This window comes from Pan troglodytes, chromosome 5 (assembly GCF_028858775.2).
Source record: "Pan troglodytes isolate AG18354 chromosome 5, NHGRI_mPanTro3-v2.0_pri, whole genome shotgun sequence".
Taxonomy (NCBI): Eukaryota; Metazoa; Chordata; class Mammalia; order Primates; family Hominidae; genus Pan; species Pan troglodytes.
Window position 1 is genome coordinate 72,413,971 of NC_072403.2, and position 27,218 is coordinate 72,441,188.

Sequence of the window (27,218 nt, forward strand, 5' to 3'; positions counted from 1 at the left end):
TCAGCCTATAGATATGTAACAAAGGGCTAATGTTTTCTATTTAAAGTATTATATGGTATAGATACTCAGTTTTTTCTCTCTATTTTGCCTGCCTTCATTCAGAATAAGTTATGTAGGCAATGAGAATGCTCAGATAACCCTGAGAATACTCAGATAAAAAACTGCTTTCCCTTCATTCACAGAAAGTTATGTAAACCATTAAATAATTCAGATAAAACACTGAAAACACAGGCATCCTTTTCCTGCAAAATATATCCATTTTAATACATTTAATGCTAGTTTTAAATCATTCTTAAGTAGTGTATATTTAACTAATATTTTAGAATGCATTTTTAATGAAATTTTATTCATGAATTTTAACTCTTTTGACATTCTGTATGTTTCTATGTAAATTAAGTGTGTTTTCTTTCACCCATTGTCATCTACAGGTGACTTTTGGTTCATCCTCTGTGTCATTTTACCACTCTAGTGACAGAAATGTGGGGCTCAATGACACATCATTACATCGATGCTATTCACACCTATTAAAAAACAAATTCCTTCATACTGAATTTGTAAAAAAAAATCTAAATAGTTCTGATCTAGAGAAAGGAGCGAACTCATCAATGGTCTAATAAAAAAGAATGGAGTATTACTTTAAAGAAATTACAAATGGAGTTCTATTTTGCATGTATCAGCATTTCATGGATCAAACCAGTTCAATCCTGTTTTCTGGCATCAAACTTATCTTATGAAATCACTTATTTTTATTTATAATTTAAATGGATATTTGATGATTATATGTTTGATGAAGAGTAAACAATAAGGTTCATTATATTCTTAGTAATCAGCTTCTTTTAGTTTCAGTTATTACAAATGCACATGAATGTGTGTATGTGTGTGTGTGTATTTTAAGATTGGACACACTTTCAGAAAAGAACCTATGCTATACACATTATGCACAAACACATAGGTTAAGGTCTTTGAAAAGGCATCCAATCTTAAACACAAAACAAACAAAACAAAACACATACAAAACTCTTGCTAGAATAAAGGAAATCATAGAAAATAGTTGGGTCTTGCAAGTAATGTCAATTTTTATTGTTTAAGTTTTTCTTTTTTCCTTTTTTTTTTTTTTTTTTTTGAGACAGAGTCTCGCTCTGTCACACAGGCTGGAGTGCAGTGGCGCGATCTCGGCTCACCGGCCTCCCAGGTTCAAGTGATTCTCCTGCCTCAGCCTCCCGAGTAGCTGAGACTACAGGTGTGTGCCACCATGCCCAGCTAATTTTTTGTATTTTTAGTAGAGATGGGGTATCAGCATGTTAGCCAGGATGGTGTCTATCTCCTGACCTCGTGATCTACCTTCTCCTCGGCCTCCCAAAGTGCTGGGATTACAGGCATGAGCCACAAAGCCTGGACACTTTTTAAAAATCTTTTGTTCTCTTTCTTACATGTGTAAAAGCCTAGGTGGAATAGTGCGTTGTTCAGCCACCAATTTCAGTTAAATATGAATGAAGGTTGTTTTCTTTTTTCTTCCCTTTTCTCTGTTTGTTTTATAAATTGATTTTTTTTTTAATTTCAATGGGTGTTTGGGGAACAGGTGGTGTTTGGTTATATGAATAAGTACTCTAATGGTGATTTCTGAGATTTTGGTGCACCCATCACCCAAGCAGTGTACAATGTACCCAATGTGTACTCTTTTACTCCTCACGACCCTCCCACCATTTCTCCCAAGTCCCCAAAGTCTATTGTATCATTCTTACGCCTTTGTGTCCTCATAGCTCTGTTCCCACATATGAATGAGAACATACGATGTTTGGCTTTCCATTCCTGAGTTACTTCACTTAGAATAATAGTCTCCAATACCATCCAGGTTGCTGCAAATACCATTATTTCATTCCTTTTTATGGCTGCGTAGTATTCCATGGTATACACACACACACACACACACACACACATATTTTCTTTATCCACTCATTGATTGATGGACATTTGGGTTCATTCCATTTTTTGCAATTGCAGATTGTGCTGCTATAAACATGTGCGTGCAAGTATCTTTTTGTTATAATGACTTATTTTCCTCTGGGTAGATACCTAGTAATGGAATTGCGTGATCAAATGGTAGATCTACTTTTAATTCTTTAAGGAATCTCCACATTGTTTTCCATAGTGGTTGTATTAGTTTACATTCCCACCAACAGTGTAAAAGCGTTTCCTTTTCACCACATCCACGCCAAGATCTATTATTTTTTATTTTTTATTTTATTTTGGCCATTCTTGCAGCAGTAAGATGGTAGCACATTGTGGTTTTGATTTGTATTTTCCTGATAATTAGTGATGTTACGCATTTTTCTATATGTTTGCTGGCCATTTGTATATCTTTTTTTGAGGATTGTCTTTTCATGTCCTTAGCCCACATTTTGCTAAGATTTTGTTTGTTTGTTTGTTTGTTTCTCACTGATTTGTTTGAGTTCTTTGTAGATTCTGCATATTAGTCCTTTGTTGGATATATAAATTGTGAAAATTTACCCCCAGTTACTGGGTTGTCTGTTAACTCTGCTAATTATTTATCTTGTTGAGCAAAAGCTTTTTGGTTAATTAACTCCCATCTATTTACAATATCTTTGTTTTTGTGGCATTTGCTTTTGGGTTCTTAGTCATGAACTCTTTGGCAAAGCCAATGTCTGCAACGGTTTTTCTGATGTTATATTCTAGAATCTTTATGGTTTCAGGTCTTACATTTAAGACTTTGATGCATCTTGAGTTGATTTTTATATAAGGTGAGAGATGAGGATCCAGCTTCATTCTTCTACATGTGGCTTGCCAATTATCCCAGCATCATTTGTAGAATAGTTTGTCCTTTCCCCACTTTATGTTTTTGTTTGCTTTGTCGAAGATCAGTTGGCTGTAAATATTTGGCTTTATTTCAGGGTTATATATTCTGTTCCATTGGTCTATGTGCCTATTTTTATACCTGTACCATGCTGTTTTGGTGACTATGGCTTTATAGTATAGTGTGAAGTCACGTAATGTGATACCTGCAGATTTATTCTTTTTGCTTAGTCTTGCTTTGGCTATATGGCCTCTGTTTTAGTTCCGTATAAATTTTTCAGATTTTTTTTCTACTTCTGTGAAGAATGATGGTGGTATTTTAATGAGAATTGCATTTAATTTGCAGGTTGCTTTTGGCAGTATGGTCATTTTCATGATTTCAATTCTACCCATGAGATGAGCATGGAATGTGTTTCCATTTGTTTGTATCATCTGTGATTTCTTTCAGTAGTGTTTTGTAGTTTTCCTTGCAGAGGTCTTTCATCTTCTTGGTTAGGTATTTTTTGAAGTATTTTATTTTTTATGCAGTTATTGTAAAAGTGGTTAAGTTCTTAATTTGATTCTTAGCTTGGTCGCTGCTGGTGTATAGCAAAGCTACTGATTTGTGTACATTAATTTTGTATCCTGAAACTTTGCTGAGTCATTCATCAGTTCTAGGAGCTTTTTAGATAAGTCTTTAGGGTTTTCTAGGTATACGATCATATCAGCAGACAGTGACAGTTTGACTTCCTCTTTACCAAATTGGATGTCTTTTATCTCTTTCTGCTCTGATTGCTCTAGCTAGAACTTCAAGTACTGTGTTGAATAGAAGTGGTGAAAGTGGGCATCCTAGTCTTGTTCTGGTTCTCAGAAGGAATGCATTCAGCTTCTTCCCATGCAGTATAATGTTGGCTGTGGGTATGTCATAGATGGTTTTTATTACCTTAAGGTATGTCCCTTCTATTCCACTTTTGCTGAAGGTTTTATTCATAAAGGATGCTGTATTTTATCAAATGCTTTGTCTGCATCTATTGATATAATCATGTGACTTTCGTTTTTAATTCTGTTTATGTTGGGTATCACATTTATTGACTTGCAGATATTAAACCATCCCTGCATCCCCAGTATAAACCCACTTGATCATAGTGGATTATCTTTTTAATATGATGTTGCATTTCATTAGCTAGTATTTTGTCCTTGTGCTCAACAGGGATATTGGTCTGCAGTTTTGTTGTTCTTGTTGTAGTTGTGATGTCCTTCTCTGGTTTTGGTATTAGGGTGATACCGGCTTTATAGAATGATTTAGGGAGGATTCCGTCTTTCTTTACTTTGTGGAATAGTATCAGTAGAATTCGTTTGAATTCTTCTTTGAATGTCTGAAGGAATTCAGCTGTGAATCCATCTGATTCCACACTTTTTTTAGCTGGGAATTTTTTTTATTACCATTTCAATCTCGCTGCTTCTTATTGGTTTGTTCAGAGTTTCTTTATCTTCCTGGTATATTCTAGGAGAGTTGTTTATTTCCAGGAATTTAACCATCTCCTCTAGGTTTTCTAGTTTATGTGCATAAAGGTGTTCATAGTAGACTTGAATAATCTTTTGTATTTCTGTGGTATCAATAGTAATATCTCCCATTTCATCTCTAATTGAGCATACTTCAAACTTCTCTCTTCTTTTGTTGGTTAATCTCACTAATGGCCTATCAATTTTATTTCTCTTTTCAAATAACTAGCTTTTTGTTTCATTATCTTTTGTAGTTTTTTTGTTTCAGTTTCATTTAGTTCTGATCTTATATTCATTATTTATTTTCTTCTGCTGTGTTTGAGTTTGTATGGTTCTTGTTTCTCTGGTTCCATGAGGTGTGACCTTAGATTGTCTATTTGTGCCCTTTTAGACTTTTTGATATAGGCATTTAATCCTATGAACATTCCTCTTAGCACCACTTTTGCTGTATCCCAGAGGGTTAGATAGGTTGTGTCACTATTATTCAGTTCAAAACGTTTTTAATATCCATCTTCACTTTATTGTTGACTGCTGATCAATCAGGAACAGTTTATTTAATTTCCATGTATTTGCATGGTTTTGAAGGCTCCTTTTGGAGTTGATTTCTAGTTTTATTCCACTGTGGTCTGAAAGAGTACTTTATATAATTTTGATTTTCTTAAATTTACTGAGACTTATCTGTGGCCTATCATATGGTTTATCTTGTAGAATGTTCCATATGCTGATGAACAGAATGTATATCCTGCAGTTGTTGGGTAGAATGTTCTGTAAATATCTATTAAATCCATTTGCTGTAGGGTATAGTCTAAGTCCATTGTTTCTTTGTTGACTTTGTATCTTAATGACCTGTCTAGTGCTGTCAGTGGAGTGCTAAAGTCCCTATATTAGTTCATTTTCAACATTAGTACTGAGATGTGAGGTATTATTATCCTATTCATCATGCTATTTGTTGTCTGAATACCTTGTTTGTTTCATTATGTTATTGTTGTATAAGTCCTGTGAGATTTATGCTTTAAGGAGGTTCTATTTTGGTTTATTTTGAAGTCTTATAGCTCCTTTTAGCGGTTCTCGTAGTGCTGGCTTGGTAGTGGCGAATTCTCACAGCTTTTGTTTGTCTGGAAAAGACTGTATCTTTCCTTCATTTATAAAGCTTATTTCAGTGGATACAAAGTTCTCGGCTGATAATTGTTTTGTTTAAGGAGGCTAAAAATAGGACCCCCAATCCCTTCTGGCTTGCAGGGTTTCTGCTGAGAAATCTGCTGTTAATCTGATAGGTTTTTCTTTATAGGTTACGTGATGCTTTTGCCTCACTGCTGTTAAGATTCTTTCCTTTGTCTTGACTTCAGATAACCTAATGACTATGTGCCTAGGCAATGATCTTTTTGCGATGAATTTCCCAGGTGTTCTTTGAGTGTTTTGTATTTGGATGTCTAGATCTCTAGCAAGGCTGGGGATGTTGTCTTTGATTGTTCCCTCAAGTATGTTTTCCAAACTTTTTGATTTCTCTTCTTCCACAGAAACACCAGTTATTCTTAGGTTTGAATGCTTAACATTGTCCCAAACTTTTTGTAGGCTTTGTTCATTTATTTATTACTTTTTTGTCTTTGATGGATTGGGTTAATTTGAAAGCCTTGTCTTCAAGCTCTGAAGTTCTTTCTTTTGCTTGTTCTATTCTATTGCTGAGACTTTCCAGTACACTTTGGATTTCTCTAAGTGTATCCTTCTTTCTATAAGTTGTGATTGTTTTTATTTATGCTATCTATTTCACTGAAGGTTTTTTCTTTAATAACCTGTATCATGTTTTTGATTTCAAGTTGGATTTCACTTTACTCTGATGCCTCATTGATTAGCTTAATAATCAACCTTCTGAATTTTTTTTCTGGCAATTCAGAGATTTCATCTTGGTTTGGATCCATTGCTAGTGAGCTGGTGTGATCTTTTAAGGGTGTTAAAAAACCTTGTTTTGTCATGTTACCAGAATTGTTTTTATGTTTTCTTCTCATTGGGTAGACTATGTCAGAGGGAAGATCTGGGACTCAAGAGCTGCTGTTCAGATTTTGTTGTCCCACCGCGTGCTCCCTTGATGTGGCATTCTTGTACCCCCTCCCCCTAGGGATAGGGCTTCTTGAGAGGTGAACTTCAGTGATTGTTTTTGCTTTTTTGGATCTAGCCACCAAGCAGAGGTACTGAGCTCTGGGCCGGTACTGGGGAGTCCTCTGATGTGATTCATCTTCAGGTCTTTCAGCTGTGGATACCAGTAACCTGCTCTGGTGGAGATAGTAGGGGAGTGAGGTGGACTCTGTGAGGGTCTTTGGTTGTGTTTTTGTTCAGTGCGCTCGTTTTGTGTTGGTTGCCCTCCAGGCAGGAGGTGGCGCTTTCAAGAGTGCATCAGCTGTGATACTATAGGGAGGATGCAAACTTGCCCTAGGAATGTCTGGTTAAGTATTCAGGTTTCTCAGCCAGTGGACAAGGCCATAGAGCTCCCAAGAGATTATGTCCTTTTTCTTTCGCAACTACACTGGTTAGAGAAAGACCACTGGGTGGTAGCATGGATAGGCATGTCTTAGTTCAGGCTCTCCTTGGGTGGGGCTTGCTGCAACTGCTGTGTGGAATGGGAATGTGGTTCCCAGGCCAATGGAGTTTTATTCCCAGGTGTATTAGGTTGCCTCTGCTGAGTCGTACAGGTCACCAAAGAAGTGGGGGAAAGTCAGCAGTCACAGGACTCACCCTGCTCCCACACAGCCCACAGTCCTAAAGGCCAGTGTTACTCCCACTGTGTCCCCCCAACAACACTGAGTCTATTTTTAGGCAGCTGGTGACCAGGGCTGAGAACTTGCCTCAGACCACCAGCGTCCCTGCTGAGAAAGCAAGTACACTCACAATGTTTTGGCATCTCAGGGAGCCTGCAGTAGCAATCCAGTTCCTTCAAAGGGTCAGATAATTCTCTCAGCTTTCCTGGTATTTTCCTGTGGTAGTTCTTGGAGCAAAATTTTATGATGTAAGTCTTCACACACTGCTCTGTCTGTCCAAGCAGGAACTGCAAGCTAGTCCTGCCTCCTATCTACATTTTTAATCAAAGCTCTCTAAATTATTCTTAAAGTTATTTTCTGGAGGCTAGGTGTTTCCCATAATGGGAGGATTGTTTGTACAAACAATTCTATTAAAAACTTCTAAAAATCTGCATAAGATATATTTTAAAATATCTTCTTAAAATCACTGCAAGTCTTGTAAGAAAAGAAATAATTATTAGACTGAAATCAAAGGGAAAACTAGAACTAATAGTAGTATTTGTTAGTTACATAAATGTGAATATTTGTACTGACATATCTATAGTTAAAAAATATAGAACAAAATGAAGAATCTAACAGGTAAGTGTCCCACAATAAGTTGCTACCTAATAAATACACCTTTGGGACAAAGGTGTATTAAAAAAATAAAATGATTGGCTTTCTTGAAGAATTGTAGCCCAATTTTAAAAGTCTGGAGGCTTCAGTAATCTAACATATTCAAATTGTTGAATGTGACTGAGGACAAGTAATGCCCCCATTGACTGAAACAAACAGAAATCCTCTCTGGATGAAGGCTTTCCTTCATCTCAGTCCTCTAATTATTCCTACAAATAATTATGCAGTGCTTAATTATGCTTAATTATACAATTAATTATGTGTAATGCTTAGCTCGATCAAAGATAGCCAGGTACATAAAGTAAAAACACACCAAAAGCATGTACCCACCGAAACACAAACAACAAAATAAATAGACCCAGAAGTACATCCTATTGAAATCATCAGGGAGAGCACAAAATAATTTATCCTTTTTTGGCCATGCTTTTATTCAACAAATATGTATTGAGTACCTCTCAGATACTCAGAACTCCTCGAGGCCCTATATATTCAGTTGTGGATAAAATAAGCAAATCTATTTTTTATAAGGACTTTACAATCTAGTGTGATGTTAAACAAGGAGAACTTATTTATTACTTAGGAACTGGTCCAAGTTTTGGTTTGAGCTCAGTTGTTTCTAAATCTTTTCGTGGATTACTCTGTGAGATGACTAATTTCAGGCCAGAAAGACCACTAGAGCCCAGGAGGTCAAGGCAGAAGAAACTCTTAAGCTTTTTAACTTAAAGAAGTCAAAAACAAAAGTTAAGGATATCAACAGAAACAGGGAAATAAAATGTGATGCTACAGATGTAAAAAAGGATATAAAGAACATAAAGATCTCCAAAATTTAATAAATTAAAAATTCATTGCATAGACCTCATAGCTAATTATATACAAGGATGTGAAGTTAGTGTTCTTAAAAAGAGTGCAGTAAAACAGTACGCAGTACAGACAAAGTTCAACCATGTGAGCACTACCACTGTAAGTAATACAGAATAGGACATTTATTATAGCACTAAAACTTTAGACAACTACACAAGACACTGGGTAAGTAAGGGTCAGAATGGGTGAGTTAGAGGATGAGAAAAATTTGCTCTCCTCCTCTCTGAAGAACCAGTATGGGTGGACAAATTAGAACTTGCCAGAGATCTCAGAAACCAGGCATGGCTGACTTGCAGAATGGGACCATTAAGGAGAACTAGTGGAGACATCTGTGTCAGGGTATTGCCTTTGCATCTGAGATGGAGTAGGCCTGAGGTCACTCTTGGTCAATAGGGCTAGCAGGTGAATATTACAAATGCAGAGTTGGGAAGAGTATGGTTAATTTTGAATTTGCTTCTCTGAGCATTGATGCTTCTGGTTCTTACAGCCTAACACCAAAACAACCAACAGAGGTTATGGCTGTTTCTTCCTCTCCACTTTCCAAATCATGTACAAACTTCTATTTTGGCCCACTATAACCTGGAAGCATATAGGGAAGCACATATGGAAAACATATTTCTAGCTAAGCTAAGTTTACACTGTAAAAAACACCACAAGCATGGGAGACAAAGAAATAAAAGGAAAATACAGGAAGAGAATAAAGTATATACAGGACAGAGTGAGAAAATGTAACATTATTTCAACTGAAGTCCTAAGAGGAGAAAAAAAGAAATAGGGCACAGATAATAAATTTTACCGGCCAAGGGTAAAAAAAAATTGTGGCTGATAATTTTTCAGAAATGGTCAATGACAGAAATCCATAGAGTCAAGGATCCTAAGTAATTTCAGGAAAAAAGAAATAAAAATAAATCCACAACTAGAAACATTATAATGAAACTGTACCTCATCAAATACACCATAAAAAAATCTTTAAAAATGGCCCAAGAGAAAATATTAAGTTGAAAGGTGACTTGTCAATAGCAGCAATAAAAGTCAGAAAACAGTAAAATGATATTCTCAACATGCCAAATAAAAACCCAGAACAACACAGAAAGAACAATAACAGCAAAACTCCCAACCTTGAATTCTATATGCCTTGAAAATACCCTTCAAGAATGAAGATGAAGTAAAATACTTTTCAGACAGAGGAGTAGCTGATCTTGCTTTCAACAGCAACTGAAGACATATACATATTTCACGGATAGCCTATGTATTAAAAAGTTTCCTAAAGGAAAAAAAAAACTCTTTTTAATGAAAGAATTATTTTTGAAATTCATTTAGAGATACTCTCATGAAAATCATCACTATGAAAATACAAATATGATCCTGCATGTAATTTTAGAAGTTTCCTGCCAAGTTGAAGCCCTTTCATGGACCCACTGAATTACTGCTGACATTTCCCTAACATTTCTTTCCAGTATGGCATTTGGGTTCATAGGTTTAAAATACAATGGAATGGGAAAAGCATTATTCTATAAATAATGTACTATTGTATTATTTGAGCTTATACTTACTTTTATTTGTAGAATTTTTGTATGTCAATTGCTTTCAAAGACTTTGTTACAGCTACACTGCCCATTTTGAAAGTTAATTACCATCTTATTTTTCTCAGTAATTACACAGACAATAAATGCAGGACTATAGCTAAAGGCAGGATACTGGCTAATCTGAAAGGAGGGGATTATATCCCTCCATAAGATGTGGGAGAGCTTAGGGATGATGAGAAGAAACTGAAAGATAAAATAATTTTTCTTATTTCTTTTTTTCCAGCTTTGTGCCTCACTCTTCTCTTACACCTGGGGAGTCAAGTCTGGATCCTCTGCTCCATATTTATTTAGCAAATAAAACACTGATCTCAAACAGCAACGGAACCTGTGTACTTGAGGTAAGGATAAGAGTCATGAGGAAAAAACAGGTTCTGTATTTTTATAATCTTGCCTCATTCCCTGCTTTCCATGGCAATTTTTGCTTCCTTATTCAGAATCTTTCACCATTCATTAACATCCTACTCTAGAGAATTTCAGGTTTTATCGTTTTTGGCTCTACTAAATGGTTCCTACCTCTTAAATTCACTTTAGATCCGCTAAAAGTGTGCTGAAATATCTCAATTTTTGTAGTCACAATTCTATGGGTTTTCACATTGTTGGTGTTACTTTGTCATAACATTATTTGGGCCTTGGAAAGAGAAAGAGATGCATTTAAATAATCCATTATTAAATGCATCTCTTTCTCTTTCAAGATGAAAGGGTTGAAAAATTTTTTTTTGAGTTAATGGATAAACATATACAGGTTTTTATTCTTCTAGAAGTGACCCTTTATTACTTCCCTAATAACTTTTCTTAATTTTTCAGACTGGAAAATTCTTCCTGAAACTTGACTTAATAGAGTTCTATTCTCTTCCTTTCTCTACTCCTTCTACTGACAACTAGTTTTAAATGTAGTATTTTCTCATATTGATATTATCTTAATCATACATTCTCAGCTTTTTTGTTCTCTGTATTTTATTATGAGCTTATTTGCTTTTTCTCTTAGATTTGGCAACTAATAGGATATTGTTCTGAAGTAGCTTGATATCTGCTTGTTCTAGTATCCTGCCAATCTCCATTTCAATCATGTTACTATTTGTTTTGTCTGAACTTTTTTCTACAGAGCAGCTAGGAGAATATAGAGCATGGTAATTAAGAGGGTATTGTGTGACTTCACAATTTCTAAATTAAAATCTTGGCAACACTGCTGTCTTGAGTTCCTTAGGGTGTTGCTTTTCCAGCTGGAAACCTCTGTGGCCAGTGGCGCGTTTGCCTGAGTTTTGCTTGGGCCCACTGGCTCGTTCTGCCCCGTCAGCCTGCCAGGCTGTGCTTGGCTTGCACCACCGGCTAGGATCCCACGCCGGCCAAGGGTAAGCCAGGCACGGAGTGGCAAGGGATATGTGAGAAAGTGAGCGTGGGGTCCACCCACTGCGCACAGCCAGGCATGCTGGCTGCTGCAGCGCGGTGGGCAGCTCCAGGCACCGGCACAGGTGCGGGCTCTGTGTAAGGCTGTGGCTGGATCAGATATACCACAAGCAGCTTCCACTGTGGGCACCTGTGTCTGGATGAGGGGACTGCGGTGGCACCCAGAAGCTTTGAGACGCCAGGAACCACAGAGCCCCAAAGAGGGTGTCACGGCTCTGGCTCGGGGAGCCCCTAGGTCTGGCGTCCCCAAAGGGCCTCTTCAGCTCTTCTCTCCTTTTCATCGTCCACAGCATGGCGATCGGGGGGAGTTTCAGCCCTGTTTGTGTTACAGCTCTTTCATTCCCACCATTCAGTTGGTCTTGACTTCTTGTCCTGCCTCTTAAAAAAATGAGGTATGCGGACAACTGGAGGGTGAGCAAGGTGGAGAGGAGCTTTATTGAGCAACAGAACAGCTCAGAGGAGACCCCTAGTGGATCGCTCCTTTCTGCAGACAGGTCATCCTTATCACTCCAGGAGACCTGAAGTGGGTAGTTCCTTCCCACAGCTGGTAGTCCCGACATATGTCCGAGTCTGGCTGAGTCCAGGGTTTCAGTGGGCTCAGAAGGGAGGAAATATGCGCTTATTTGTCCATGGGCTGTCATTGGCAGGCCCGAAAAAAGCACCGTAAGTTCTCACTCTGGGTAGTGGACTCCAGCTGGAACTGACAACCCGGCCCCCAGGCTTCAGGCCATCCCTGCCTTGAAGGTGGGGTTTCACCTGGGATGCACCTCTTTCCACCCAAGGGCCTGTCTGCCTCTTGCCACCATCAACATGCTGTCCCCAGTGCCCAGGCTGTTTGTGTTGAGGGGTGCTGCAGGCCCATGCTGACCTGCTCTCACCACCCACCCCGCCCGCCAGCCTCCCTCCTGTGCTTGTTGGTGCCCAAGTCTGGAGGAGGCTGAGGCAGCAGGGAGCTGGTGTGTCAGTGCTGTCCCGAGTGCCCGCACACTTGGTAGAGTTGCAACAGTGCCCAGGCTTGGTCACAACTTTGCTCCATGCCAGAGTGGGTGCTAGAAGTGGGGAGAGGCCAGGGAGCAGGAGCAGGTACTTTCAAGCCTGCGATGGCAAGGAGCTTCCTGGGCCCCCAAAGAGTGCAGTGATGCTGGAGTCCAGAGCCACAGCTGGGTGGCTGCAGCTGTGCCAGGGAGCACGGGCTTCTGCCTCATCAACTAAGTAGGGGTCTGGGCTCTCGCCTGCTCCTGGCTCCCACCAGCTCTGCAGAACATGCAACCCTGTCCATGTCTCATGCTGTGCAACCAGCATCCTTGCAGCAGCTGCTCCACACTGGTCGTCACTTCCATCACTAGTTACTAGCAATGTGACTAATGCCAATTATTTTAAATATAATAAATTTGAGTTTTTTCCTTTTTTCTGTGGCGGAAATAACTCATTAATGTGAGGATTAAATGAGAAAATGCATATTAAATACTTCACCAGAAACTTACTAAAAAATCTGTGGGCTCTCTACAAATAAAACAAACAAAATTTCTGCCTTTATCGTTTTTAAATTAAATTCAGGAAGACATGTAGTAAATAATAAATAAATGTGACCAAGTGTGTTGGCTCATGCCTTTAAGCTTAGCCTTTAATCTTAGACGCAGAGGTGGAGGATCGCTTGAGCCCAGGACTTAAAGACCAGCCTGCACAACATAGGGGGATGCCATTGCTACAAAATTTTTTTAAAAAACAACATATCCAACTGTGGTGGTGTAAACTGGTAGTCCCAGCTATTCAGGAGGCTGAGGTGGGAGGATTGCTTGAGGCTGGGAGGTTGAGGCTGCATTGATGAGCTGTGATGACACCACTGCACTGCAGCCTGGGTGACAGAATTGAGATCCTGCCTCAAAAAATAAATAACTAAATAAATAAAAGTAAAGTATATAGTGTCATAGAAGACACGAGTTAAGGAGAAAAAGCAAATACTTAAGAGTAGTGTATATTATAGTACATAAATTATATATCATAATAAAACGTTAATGATAGAAATAAACAAAGAATGGAAGATTAGAGAATATAGGAAGTACTAATGGGAAAGAGAAGTGGATAATCTTTTATGCTTTTATTTATTTTTATTTTTATTTTCCTCATTCTTGCTGTCATCTTAAGGGAAGTGGTTAATTGTTGGCTGTTTTATACAGAATAGTCAAGGAAGAGCTCACTGAGGTAATCAAATTTGAGCAGAAATTTGCAAGAGATGAGATATCCATGTAGCTAGTTGGGTGAAGAGCAATGCAAACAAAGAATAACCAGAGTAGACTTCCAGACAGGAGAATGCTTGGCATGTTCAGGAAGACAAGCAAGCAAAAAAGTGTAGCCAGAGGACAATGAATGAAAGAGGCTATAATATGAATTGAGGTCATGGAAATAACAAGGTAGGGTTGGGGAGGAAGTGGGACTGACTGCAAAACATTTTGTAGGTTGTTGTCAAAGATTTTGGCTTCTGTTTAAGAAAGACAGCAAATCATTGAAAAATTTTGAGCAGAGAAATGACCTTGTCTTCTTTTCAGTTTTACTGGGTCATTCTGACTGAGGTATAGAGAATAGACCAAATAAGACAAGAGTAGAAGGACAATTGCTTGATCAGTTCTTCCTGCCCGCTGCATAAATAAAGACCATGGCATTGCACTAAAGAAAAGTTTAATTGACACAAGGCCTGCCACACTACACAGAAGATGGGGTTGTTACTCAAATCAATCCCATCTCAGGCTTTTAGGTTAGCAGTTTTTCAAAGACAGTTTGAGGGAAGGGATGGGGTGGCCAGGTAATGGGTACTTGCTGCTGATTGGTTCAGGCAGAGATGAAATTGTAGGAGGGCACAGCTATCCTCTTAAGCTGAGTTGCTTCCATGTGGAGCCATAGGAGCAATCAGGTCCAGGTGTCAGACAGGCAAAAAACCTGAACAAATATCTCAAAAGGGCAATATACTATAGTGATGTTGCATATCTTGTGATCAGACCACACCTTAGCTCTTCCCCCTAGCCTGATAATGTTTCATTAGATTTACAAAGGTGGTTGAGTTTTGGGAGAGGCCTATTATCATTTAAAACTAAATTTTATATTGAATGGGTGCTGTGGCTCGTGCCTGTAATCCTTGTACTTTGGGAGGCCAAGGTGGGAGGATTGCTTGAATCCAGGAGTTTGATACAAGCCTGGGCAATATAGGGAGACCTCATCTCTATAAAAATAACAAAATAAGATAAAAGTCATAAACTAAATGTCTCTCAAAGTTAGCTTAGCCTAAGCTCAGGAATGTTGAAGGGAAAGGCAAGATGGGGCAGGGTGGTTAAATCAGATCTCTTTTACTGTCATAATTTTCTCCCTGATATAATTTGCAAAGGTAGTTTTAAACCCTGCTTTGGGCTCCATAGCACCTTACTCTTAAGGTGTTGGCTATAGAGATGGGAAAAGGCTGATGATCACTCTAGCTTCTTCCTGTTGACAAGAGGCATAGTTGTGGGGTTGAGGTGGGTTATGCACAAGGGAAATAAAAATAAAACCACTTTGCAGTTATCTGCATCTACTCATGGGGTTCCCAGTTAGTGTTCCTAGGCTTATGTGTCAAAGATGTTGATATCCTTACCAACAGTTTTAGCACAGCACTTAAATGAACTGCAGACTAGTCCTGAAACTAGATCAGTTCAGTTAAACAGCTGTTTCCAATATGAGGAGATGGCATCTCAGGTGGTCTAGGCTTCTGTCTGTGATGAAGGCAAATTGATTTTTAATAAGAGGCATTTCATAGAGACAGAAGAAAAATGAAGTTTAATGTTGGGCACAATTTATCCAGATGTTAGACTCAAAGAACTTTTAGTTATAGAAGAGGAAGGCACTAGCAATCTGACATATTCTTCTCACCTGTATAACAAGGACTAAGCTTCAGCTTGCAGGGCCTCAGGAAATATTTTGATGGGGTTACGACTAGATTTGCTAAAAATATGGAATGTAGATGACAGAGAGAAATCAAGGATGACTCCACAGTTGTTGGCACAAGCACTGAAACATTAAATTGCTATTAACTGGAATGGGGAAATCTTCAAGAGGATCAGGTTTTGCAGAAGTCAAGTTTGAAATACGGATAAACTTCCATGTAGAGTTGCCAAGTAGCTAGCTGAATAGATGACTGGCCTTGTGATAGAATTAAGATTAATCATCACATAAACACTGTATATTCATGAGGTTATATAAGATCGCTAAGGGAGTGGGTGTAGATAAAGGAGTAAAATGCTGAATCCTAAAGTGATTCAATATTTAGTGGCCTTAACATGGAAGCTAACACTATTGTTATGACTCAGTAAATGACAGGACATTTGAATGCATCCATTATAATTTTTTAAAATTATAATCAAGTAACACTACTAACAGTGTATTTAATATGTAGAGAATCCTTTATAGATCCACGAAGTCCAGGGCTGAAGAAGTTGCTCAGAAATGTAATTAGGCACCCTAACTCTGTTTTCTTTCTATCCGTCCTCATTTGTCCATATGTTTGTCTCTTCATGTATACAAAGTAACGACTGCAATCCCAGGTGTTGTTCACAATACAGGTTGGAAGAAGCAAATATAGGAAAGGGACAAAGAAAAGAAGAGCCAAGCCAGTCAAGTCTGCTTATTTTAAAAACATTTCCTGGAAAGATTACTTAGAGATTTCTGTAGTTTCTGAAAGAATAGCTGCAAGAGTCTGGAAGTATACTTTGGCTTTTCATATTCTCTAGCAGGGGTCAGCACACATTCAAGGCAAAGGCCGAAGAGCACTGAAGACTTTGGGACCATGTGACCTTTCTCCCAACTACTTACCTGTGCCATTGCGGCGGGCAAACAGCCATAGACAATATGTAAATGAATGACTGTGGTTGTGTTTTAATAAACTTTATTTACAAAAGTAGGAAGGACTCCAATTTGATCTGTGGGCTTTAGTTTGCTGACCTCTGCTCTATAAAAGTGTGAGAAATTGGAAAAGGGCCAGTTTGTGGCTTTGAGGGTAGGTATTTCATAATTATAGTAGATGTATTCTAGGCAGCTACTATTAAGCAACACTGATTATCTCAGTAAACTGTAGAGGGAGAAGCACTGAATAATGGACAGCTTCACCACTTAATACCAGTGTGAACTTGGGCAAGTCACTTATCCTTCTAATGCCAAGTTTTCTCATCTATAAAACAGAGACATTAAAACCTACTTCGCCTACCTCTACAGATTAGTGGGAGAATTAAATGAAATAATGTGAAATAAAATGAAAATGCTTTGAAAACTCTCTGGTATTCACAAGTATGTGGTACTTCAGACTTGGCACAAAATGCATTCTGTAAAATACATTGAGCTTTTCTTTCCTCTTTTTTACAATGTCTTTTCATATAATTACAAAATGAAATATAGCACACTGCAAGAAGGTAAAGTGTTACCATTGTAGCCTAACCCTGCTTAGAAAAGTGGTGAGAGCAAAGTGAACTCAGATGTGAATTACTAGAAGATCTAAGTGAGAAAGCATTAGATATACAAAAGTCAAAAAATAAATCTTATGATGGATAGTTCAGAGAAAACACAACCCTAACAATGCAATGATTACGTTGTGGTAGCAAGAAAAATGCTTTATATAGTATCTTTATATGAGCCAACCTTTTTGACTTCTCATTTACTATTAAAAATACTATTTAATAAATTTCTGTAGATAGACATATTTGCTGTGTAACATTGAGGCTTTTATTTTATTAATTACATAAGCTACATGGAACACAGATTCAAGGGCCCTCAGTTATGGTCCTCGATTTATCCCTATTTACTAGTATCCTCTGAAATTCAGGGAAAATTATTTAACTTACTTGGGACTCAATTTCTTCACCTATGGAACATGGAAGTTAAACTAGGTATCATAAGATAATCTTCTAGTTTTTCAATTCTTTGTTTCTACTTGAGAAAATATAACTTACCTAGTGGTATATATTACATTCTTATAGTCATCCAAGTAGCATAATAAGTTATTAAGGAATAACTAATACATTTATAACACTGTTCAGAATGCATATTTCTTCTGCTCAAAAACCACACAAACAGCAACACTGACCTTTCAATGGAAAATGAGGATAGTAGTTGATATGCTAACCTGTAGCATAAAATGAAATTTGGAATATGATAGAGCATGAATAATAACATGCTCACCCGCACCAAGGGAGCTCTTTATACTATAGGAAAAAGAAGAAAATTTGTATTTTTGTCTGTATAGAGTTAGTGAGTATAAGTGCGAATTTCTTACATGCATACGTTGTCTAGTGGTGGAGTCCAGGCTCAGAAAAATTTTATTAGACATTGATTTTGAATTTTATTTAAGTATTTACACTTCCAAAATGCATTAACTTGTCAAGTGGAAATCAGGAACATTCATCTGTCTACTGATGAACGAGCAGAGAAAATCTGGTACCTATAAAGCATCCAGATAAGAATATAAGTACAAAGCATGCAGTTGCTTTGCATTCAGCATTGTAACAGGCACTTTCATAAACTCCTCATGAGCTCATTTTGCCTACTTTTTATTGGTTCTGTCCATAGAACTTTCAGGATTTTTTTTTGGTTTTTGGCAGTTAAGTGTTAGGCTCTGTGGCAAGTTTGAATCCCACTTCTATTACGTTAACAATTGTGTTACCTAAGACATATTGTTTACCATAATCTTTCTGTCATTAAATTTCCTCATATATAAAGTAAGAGAAGTTGTAAGAGAATTAGAGTGATGTGAGAACTAAAGAGTGTCTGCCACATTGTAAATATTCAATGACTTTAGCCACTAACTGAATTATAACCTTTCTTTCCATTCATTATTCTCTTTTATGCTTGGGAACTCTAACATCCATAATAATGGACTTTCTAAAATTTGGCCTCACAGTTCCTGGAACACCTACTAGTAAATTTTACTTATACTCTACTCGAATTATCCATAGGCACATTAGAACTGCTGACAGAATCTTATTTGCATGTTAAAAAAATTTATTCTCCCTCTATGGAAAGAAGACTTGCAGATTATGAACATGAAAGAGAAAAATCAATTATAAGTCTGTTATAGTAAATCAGAGTAGAGATGACAGTATTTGCGCTTGTTCAGTCATAATGAAGTTGTAGAGAAACAGAGATCAGACTAAATTTTTCAAGTAAAACTCACCTCCCACTTGCCCCAAAGAGGGAAAACAAGACAGGATTTTTTTTTTTTTTCCATTCATGTTAGGTGTCCATTATAGCCCATCTGGTGTATATGCCATCCTCATTCAAGGACCAAAGCTAATATTACTTTTCACAGTAGCTGGAGGAAATAACACACTGGAGGATAGCATAGTGGATTAAGTACTTTGGTCCAGAAATGATGTGCATTCTTCCACCCACACCTCACGGACTGAAACTCACCACCCAGCCCCATCCTCCAGACAGAATTCAGGAAGTGCAACTACCTTGTGTCCAGAAGGTGGGCTGGAGAATGAGGATATTTTTCAACAGCACAAATAATGGTCACATCTGTCTTCATTGTCACCAAAAACTTGGTTGATCCTCTTTTTTACAGGGGTCTCCCATTAATCACAGTAATTTATTCCTGCGAATTAGAGGTTTATGTGTGAAAATACTAACAAGTAGTCTATTTCTTAATAATTTAAATGAAAAATATTCCTAATGAGTTACACATCAGTCAAATATTTACAACCAATATATTACTTTTTAAAATGCATTGAAGAATACACATTATGAACTATTGCCTAAGTATATAAATTGCTTACATCTTTGGTTCTTAACTACCAAACAACTAATACGGTTGTTAACAAGCAGTTCTTTTGCATTCAGTAAGTTTTCTTCCATTGATACAGCTTTTCTCAATAATTTTTATACAAATTTCTTTATTGTTTGGAGGACTTGTTTTACTATTTTAGACAAGTACTATAGAAATATAAAAAGTAACGTGGCAAGATGTTCAACACAAGTACAAAGTCACAGAATATTTTAACTGACAATGACACTGTGATGTGCTTCATATAAGAATGGTATTTCTTTTGTTGATACTCTGCAAGTTTTCAAGATATCTGCATATGATTTAGAAGTTCTGTCAAATGTATTTGTTATGCAACCTGAGACTTTCACATATACCATTTTTGCTAAAATATTGCTATTGAGTTTTTGAAATTTTTTTAGATAAATATTGGTCAAAATATTTACATTGAGAAATATGTAAGTTCTACTAAGTTTGGATAGAAAAAGCAGAAAAATGCTCTATTAAGAAAATATTAATGGAGAAGATGTTCCATAAGGTGTAACTGTTTACTTCTTCTGTTTCTCCTGTTTCCCCAGGCGGGGGGAACACAAAGTCCCAAGCAATCTTAGTATCTAACTAAAATCCATGAATCTAGGTAATGTGATAGTCTCCAAATGAAGTCTGGATGTGATTCCTATTGACCTAAGTGTCAATGATCCCCTTTCCCCTACCAAATATTACATAGTGAAGCAGACACAAGACAACCACAGTGACCATTTTGACATGGGAAGAACAGGAGATATAATGGTCATTGATCAACAGCAATTCTGAAATCCAGCTGTGTGGAATTTATGAGGTGCTTTTACACTGGAAGTGTATTCCTTGATTAGACCCTAATTTCACTTCCTAGGATTAGCAATCCAGTTCTGTACCTTGTTCTCCATCATCCATGGGATTGACCTTTGGGAGTTCTTTAACTTTCTATTATCCTTCTTGTCTTCACTTAAAGTGGGAATTTGAGAATTTGTCTTCTCTGGAGGCTGTGCAGGATTTTTTTATAGGCTTGTTTTACATCTTTAGAATATTGAGGTCATTTTATTTTTTATTCCAAAGAGGTAGATTACTTAGTGGAATTATAGCCTCAAAAGGTTCATTGCCCATTGCCCTACGCACAAGACAAATCAATACACCAAGACATCAGGTTGCAGCAGAGAAGGAGGTTTAATTGTAGGGCCGCCAAACAAAGAGACAGGAGGAAACCTGAAGGCTGTCTTCTCGAGGAGTTTGAGGGTAGGGTTTTTAAAGGTTTTGGAGTGGACTGATGTGTGGAGATTGTTGATTAGTTGAAGAGTGCAGGGTGCAGTCATGAGACAGGGAGAAGAAGAAACTGCATTCTCATGCTGATTTAGTTCTCATGTGGGGTTTTTGGGTTGGCATCATCTGTTCTGCTGGAATTCAGGATTCTTAAAAGTCTTATGATTCTAACTTTAGATATCCTACCTAGAAGAACAATGGACATGCAAATGGTCGATATCTAGTGACTTTGATTTTGGTTACAAGGAAGTGAATCAAATTGCAGCCTGACTAATGCACACTTGTAACTATATTTCTGTCCAGAATTCTTGTTAACCCTGTGTTGACAGCTTCAGAATAACCCCCTTAAAGATTCAAGTCTTTTGTGTGTGTGTGATAACTTCTGGTTATAAAACATACTATTCTTTTAATGATATGACTCTCCCTTTAGATTTAATTTTGGGTACCTTGATCCTGCCAGGAATCTGTAGAACAGGCTTACCTTCAGTCTCATTTCCTTGCACTATTTGTTCAACTGAAAGGATTGACTGAGCATCATCTTAAACTACTGTATAGTTTTAACAGTGAGTGTGATAGTCATACACTTGACTTTACTGTGAATCTGAGTTTTGATTGACCTTTGCTGATCAAATCATTTCTCAATTTTGCTTTTTAATGGTTGTGGTTAAAAATGTGTTTCAACCCTACACACCCCTAAAATTCTAAACAATGCCATCATATTTTTGCATGAAAACCATTGAATTATTTTCCAAGCTCATCTCTTTCCTATAGTACTGTGTCTGGAATTGGTGGGTTCTTGGTCTCACTGACTTCAAGAATGAAGCCGCGGACCCTCGCGGTGAGTGTTACAGCTCTTAAGGTAGCGCATCTGGAGTTGTTCGTTCCTCCCGGTGGGCTCCTGGTCTTGCTGGGCTCAGGAGTGAAGCTGCAGATCTTCGCGGTGAGTGTTACAGCTCATAAAAGCAGCATGGACCCAAAGAGTGAGCAGTAGCAAGATTTATTGCAAAGAGCGAAAGAACAAAGCTTCCACACTGTGGAAGGGGACCCCAGCGGGTTGCCATTGCTGGCTTGGGCAGCCTGCTTTTATTCTCTTATCTGGCCCCACCCACATCCTGCTGATTGGTAGAGCCGAGTGGCCTGTTTTGTCAGGGTGCTGATTGGTGCGTTTACAATCCCTGAGCTAGATACAAAGGTTCTTCACATCCCCATTAGATTAGTTAGATACAGAGTTTCCACACACAGGTTCTCCAAGGCCCCACCAGAGCAGCTAGATACGGAGTGTCGATTGGTGCACTCACAAACCTTGAGCTAAACACAGGGTGCTGATTGGTGTATTTACAATCCCTGAGCTAGACATAAAGGTTCTCCAAGGCCCCACCAGAGCAGCTAGTTACAGAGTGTCGATTGGTGCACTCACAAACCTTGAGTTAAACACAGGGTGCTGATTGGTGTATTTACAATCCCTGAGCTAGACATAAAGGTTCTCCAAGGCCCCACCAGAGCAGCTAGATACAGAGTGTCGACTGGTGCACTCACAAACCTTGAGCTAGACACAGGGTGCTGATTGGTGTGTTTACAATCCCTGAGCTAGATATAAAGACTCTCCACGTCCCCACCAGACTCAGGAGCCCAGCTGGCTTCACCTAGTGGATCCCGCACCGGGGCTGCAGGTGGAGCTGCCTGCCAGTCCTGCGCCGTGCGCTCGCATTCCTCAGCCCTTGGGTGGTCGATGGGACTGGGCGCCGTGGAGCAGGGGGTGGTGCTCGCTGGGGAGGCTCGGGCGGCACAGGAGCTCATGGAGTGGGTAGGAGGCTTAGGCATGGCGGGCTGCAGGTCCCGAGCCCTACCCCGCGGGAAGGCAGCTAAGGCTCGGTGAGAAATCGAGCGCAGCATCGGTGGGCTGGCACTGCTGGGGGACCCAGTTCACTCTCCGCAGCCACTGGCCTGGGTGCTAAGTCCCTCATTGCCCAGTGCCAGCAGGGCTGGCCAGCTGCTCCGAGTGTGGGGCCGCCAAGACCACGCCCACCCGGAACTCCAGCTGACCCAGAACTCCAGCTGGCCCGCAAGCGCGGCAGGCAGCCCAGGTTCCTGCTCGCGCCTCTCCCTCCACACCTCCCTGCAAGCTGAGGGAGTGGGCTGCAGCCTTGGCCAGCCCAGAAAGGGGCTCCCACAGTGCAGCGGCGGCCGAAGGGCTCCTCAAGTGCCGCCAAAGTGGGAGCCCAGGCAGAGGAGGCGCCAAGAGTGAGCGAGGGATGTGAGGACTGCCAGCACGCTGTCACCTCTCAGTACCATTACAAATGCAACCATCACAAATTCTCTTTGTTAAACTTGTTCAACTTTTGACCTAAAGCTACAAGTTCACTGGGATATTTTCTCTCTTTCATGGTATCACAAGTGACAGTTTTATGTTTCACTCTTGCATAATACAAATTGCCATTCTTACAGCCTCCAGTAAGAGTTCCCTTGCTGTTTACTGCCCAGACTTAAAGTAAATACTGTGCATTTTATTGTCATTGTTACAGTAGCACCAATTTCAGGTAATCAATATTTATATGAAGATAAACTGGGAAAGGAAAGAGATGAAACAAAGAAAGAGAAAGAAAGAGAAAGAAAGAAAGGGCAGAGAGAGAAAGAAAGGCAGGCTGAAAGAAGGAAAGAAAGAAAGAAAAGAAAACCTGAAATATATTGGTTTTTAACAAGACAGTTTTTGTGTGTGTGTGTGTGTGTTTTTTACATAATATGCCCATTTCCATTGAGCCGGGGGCTCTCTGTTCTTATGAGTCCATACAATACATAAAACACTGCCGAGAACACACATAGTCAATATGTATCTATTATTACTATTACTATCATTATTAATTACAACTTTGAGGCTGGGATATTTGTTACTATCTTTGAATTTGTTATTTTGTAAATTAGTCATTCCTCACTTTTGACCTCTTTACTCCATTCCTGGTCTGTATTCTAATCTACTCCTTATTCGGGTCCATGGCTTGTTTTAGGTATACAAATACAATTGATTTCAATGGTCAGAGGAGCTTTAATTAAAAATTTAGGGTTTGTTTAAAACAGATTCAATTATACAGGGAGTGGATTAAGGTTTAGTTTATTCATTGTATCTATCCCTGTATAGACTCTCACCCTTATCAGAGGGATCATGTGAGTTCCACAGTACATCATATAGGCTTTTGGACATTCCAGACTTCCCAGTGATATGAGATTACTAAATGCATATAGAAGATAACAACAACAACAAGAAAACAAAGACTATGATCTTGGCCTTAGAATTCAAGCAAACTCTAGGTAGTGGCTCTGTTTTAGCCCCTAAATATGGCAAGGTCTGAGCCAGAAATGAATTTGATGAACTGTGTGACTTGATGAACTACAAATTCAAGAACCAAATAATCACTGTGAGATTTTAGACCTCAAAAATCTCCCAGGACTGAATAGTCTGACTATAAGTGCTTTGTATCATCGTCTAGGAGGTTCAAAACGTGTACAGGAGATGATTTTTGTGGAACCTCTTAGGGACTAAGAGACTATACACATCACTACACAGGCTTCAGTGATTTAGATCATGATTGCTACCTGGAAGCTGCTATCTGGAAGCTACATTTGAAAAATCTGCAATTAAAGGAAGGGAAGGAATAATTTCAGAACATCCACAGGAAAGTTCAGTAAAGATAAAATAGTTTTGGTAACTGAAAAATATTACATTTGCAAATGATTATTGCGATGTAGAATTCCAAGAGCAATTTTAGATAGACAATTGTTACATTTAACTTCAGGGACTACATTAAGAACCTTTTCTTGAGAAATTTGCCTTGCTTAATGGCTTTAGAGCTAAATGGAAATCATTGTCACTGTAATTTCAAATATAAAACAAAACAAAATAGTTAGATGCAAGTTTTCAATTTGCATATAAGCAATTGTGTTTAATTTTCAGAAACTTAACTCAAACTAGTTAAATTTCATTTATTCAGTAAACATAAAAATAGAAAACATGTATGTTATAATTATATGAGACTATTTCATAACCTCTCTTTGCCTAAAATATGCGGTATTATATTGACATTTTCACACCAGAACTTTCCTTTTGTTAACTGAGGCAAGTCACAAAATTAACATGTTTTTGTTGTTCATATTGGAAAGATTTAAAAGTAAGCAAATGAAAGCTGGATAAATTTGTAATTATCTGAATCCTCCATTATGCCTGCATTAGTTTTCTGTTGCTATAACAAATTGCCACAACCTTAGTGAAATAAAACAACACAAATAGATTATCTCACAGTTTCAAGAGGTCAGAATTTGGTGATTTCAGCTAGTTTCTCTGCTCCAAGTCTCCCCAGGAAGAAGTCGAAATGTTGACAGAGTACCATGGCTTTTCGGGGAATATAAGATCATCTGTTTCCTTGCTCGCTCAGATTGCTGGCAGAATTCAGTGCATTTTGATTTTGAGATTGAGGTCCCTGTTTTCCTTCTGACAATTGGCTTGAGGTCTTCTCAGCCTCTAGAGGCAGCCCACTTTCCCTGTATAACAGCCCCCTTCCTCTAGGTTGAAATTTTCTCAGGCTTTGAATTTCTCCCCTCCCTCCCTTTTCCAGAGCATCTGTATTATTCAGGGCTCACTAGAGGAACAACAATAATAGGATAGATGTGTATATAAAGGGGAGTTTATTAAGGAGAATTGACTCACACGATCACAAGGTGACATCCCACAGTAGGCCGTCTGAAAGCTGAGGAGCAAGGAAGCCAGTCCAAGTCCCAAAATCTGAAAAGTAGGGAAGCCAACAGTGCAATCTTTAGTCTCTGGCCAAAGGCCCAAGAGCCCCTGACATACAGTAGTGTAAGTCCAAAAGGTCCAAAGCTGAAGAACTTGCAGTTCGGTGTTCAAGAGCAGGAACCATCCAGCACAGAAGAAAAATGAAGGCAGGAAGACTCAGCGGGTCTGCTCTTCCACCTTCTCCTGCCTGCTTTATTCTAGCTGCTCTGGCAGCTGATAGATGATGCCCACCCAGATTGAGGGTGGGTCTGCCTCTCCCTATGCACACTAACTCAAATGTTAATCTCCTTTGGCAACACCCTCACAAACACACCCAGGAACAATACTTTGCATCCTTCGATCCAATCAAGCTGACACTCAATATTAACCATCACAGCATCTTTCTGAATTCAGCTGAAAAAAGGCTCTCCTCCTTTAAGGACTAGAGTGATTAGACTGAAACTGTCTAATCCAGGATAGTCTCCTCATCATACCCTTCATCACCTCTGCAAAGTTTCTTTTAGCATGTAAGCTGACATATTCGTAGGTGCAATATCAAGGGATTGAAGATTAAGGGGGCAAAACTGCCAACCCCAATACTAAGTCATTTTAAAATACAGGGTTTAATGTAAACATAACAGTCCCATACTGATATCTATCAGGGGAACTTTCATTGCTTTTGTATAAGTTTGAGATTTCTATATAGCCACTAAGTGTGTCTCTTCTATGCCTAATATCATTATTTTAGAAAATATTTTCTCAGATTCTTGAACTGTAATATGAGATATTGAATTAAGTTGTAATGTTTACTTTAATTGCTGTTTGAGAATATCTGCCTGTCTGCCTATCTATCTATCCATCCATCTATCATATACTTACCTGTAGTTAATTATTTAGGAATAGGATGCATTAATTCCTGAAAGCAGAACATTCTTCCATGTGATTACTCCCTTGCTTCCCACTCAACATGAGCCTATGTTCAAGAAAGGTGAGTTATGCTAGGTTATACAAGAGAGACAGAGAAAATACCAATTCTCTTCTGTCTCACTTTATTCCAAAAGTAAACACTATGCACCATTTATGACTCATTGGACGTCTACTGCATGTTAGACATCATCTAAGAAATGTACATACATTACTTTTAATTCACAAAATAATTCCATGTTTATTTAACAATGATTCATATGTACGTACTCAAGACTCTGAACTGAACTGATTAAATGGCAAATCCAGGCTAACCTATTATCGCTTCAATTTTTTTTTCAAAAAGTTTTTAGTGAATACCTATTATGTATTAAACTTTCCCCTAGGCACAATACTATACTAAAAATTTGTACGTGTAAATTCATAAAAATTATTTATCTCAGCTGTCCTTTAAAGATAAATTTATTTATTATAAACAATTGTTAAAAATTACCCAAATTATTTTGAGCTGAAGCCACCTGAAATATCTGCATTAAATTTTAATGTAGTTCATTTCAAGGGATAAACATTCATTTTATATAAGCAGTTTAAAAATTAAGGCAAATGATTTTAAAATAATAATATATATGCAAAATGTTTTTCATGTTAGTTCCTCCTGGATGATGACTTCGCTGTCCCCTGCTTTCTACTAGGTTCCTACGAAAAATAGAGATTGAGAAAATTACAACCAAGTCTTTGGAGGTTATCCAGCAGGACATTGTCCATCAACTGCATCAGCTTGTGTGCCCAGAGCTCAGACTCTTTCTTTCCTCCCAATTCTGTAATTAGAAGTAAGGTCTACTGTTTGCCTGGCCATATCTCAAATTAAGGTATTAAAAAGGAGAATCGCCAAGCGTGGAGGCCCAGGCCTACAA

At 38.4% G+C, this 27,218-nt stretch overlaps 1 protein-coding gene across 5 annotated transcripts in view; it reads left to right on the plus strand.

Moving 5' to 3' along the window:
- The first annotated feature begins 1,130 nt into the window (after positions 1–1,130).
- Positions 1,131–27,218, plus strand: part of LOC112208034 (protein eyes shut homolog) — a 327,262-nt gene continuing 301,174 nt past the window's right edge. For all 5 annotated transcript variants that reach the window (XM_054685938.2, XM_054685939.2, XM_054685937.2 and 2 more), the window contains exons 1-2: positions 1,131–1,240; positions 10,368–10,482. The gene's annotated coding sequence lies outside the window, so the exon portion shown is untranslated. The remainder of the gene's footprint in view (positions 1,241–10,367; positions 10,483–27,218) is intronic.